This window comes from Limulus polyphemus, unplaced genomic scaffold, assembly GCF_000517525.1.
Source record: "Limulus polyphemus unplaced genomic scaffold, Limulus_polyphemus-2.1.2 Scaffold1501, whole genome shotgun sequence".
In the NCBI taxonomy this organism is placed as follows: Eukaryota; Metazoa; Arthropoda; class Merostomata; order Xiphosura; family Limulidae; genus Limulus; species Limulus polyphemus.
The window spans coordinates 30,946-32,243 of NW_013667111.1; the positions used below are offsets into that span (position 1 = coordinate 30,946).

At 32.2% G+C, this 1,298-nt stretch overlaps 1 pseudogene; it reads right to left on the reverse strand.

Annotated features, from left to right (window-relative positions):
• Nucleotides 1–1,298, reverse strand: part of LOC106463850 — a 207,876-nt pseudogene that overhangs the window by 29,494 nt on the left and 177,084 nt on the right.

The window sequence follows — 1,298 nt, forward strand, 5'->3', positions numbered from 1 at the left end:
CAATGAGGAGAGGCTGAAATCTCTCAAATTGTTTTCTCTTGAAAAAAGAAGAGTGAGGGGGGATCTGATGGAGGTGTTTAAGATAGTAAAGGGGATTGATAGTGTTTATGTATCATCATTTTTTTCCGTATTTAATGGTGAGAATGGTAAAACTAGGGGACACAAATATAAATTTTGGCAGAGTAGGAATCATCTTCAGCTAAGACAGTTTTATTTTTCTAACAGGGTGGTTGGCCTTTGCAATGGGTTGCGTTAGGATGATGTGGAGGCAGTAAATTTAAGTGAGTTTAAGAGAAAGCTTGATAACTATATGAATGATAAAGGCTGGCTTTGAGATTTTTTGTAAAAATTATTTTGATTTAGTTTAGAGGATAGAACAGCCGAGTTGGACCAATAGGTCCCATGTTGTCTCAAACGTTATGTTAAAATATATATATTGACTACAACCTATCCAAATTTTAGGAGCACATTTTCATATCACGATTTGTTTGTCCAACAATAAAACACTGTGATTCTAACATGCAATTATGTTTATGACAATTATTCTCATGAAAGAAAAAAAAAGGATAGAGAAATTTATATTTGAACATAATGAATTGTATGCTATCAACAACAGTGAAATGTACGCCATCAACAACATATAATATTGTATTCTGATCTTATAATCATGTATGATCCACAATTAATTTCAAACAAAATGTAAGGGTTACCTCATGAATTCAAGAAAATGCATTTCAGTAACAGATGATTAAATTTGAAACTTCTGGTTGTGATTTAGATATTTTACGAAGATACTATAAAGTTTTCTGTAGTTAGTCATTCAATCACAACCAATCTTTAATAGGCAGAACATAAAGGAAATATTTTTATGATTAAAAAATTTAACACTGAGTAAAACTCATAAAAGAAAAGTGAGCAAGGCAAGAGCTTTACAAAAATATCATTAATATCTACTTTATCAAATCTATAACTCTCAACCTTCAGAATAATTGTAATAAAGTATAAAATTTGTTACTTCAGGTGGCCTATTATATCTACATTATATCTATATAAATAAATGTCAATATGTGTGTGAATCTGTTCCTTATATGTTTCCACATTTCTTGCTCAATCAATGAATCAGCATCAAACTTGACACAGTGATAATGGATGACACTAGGAAGGTCATGAGGGTGGGTGGGTGAACCCCCTCATCTAATTTCATATCAAATTTTGGAAAACCTACTAAGTTAGTACAACTTGACACAGTGACATGAGAAAAGTCATGAGGGGAGGGAGTTGACCCCCCCCCCCAACTA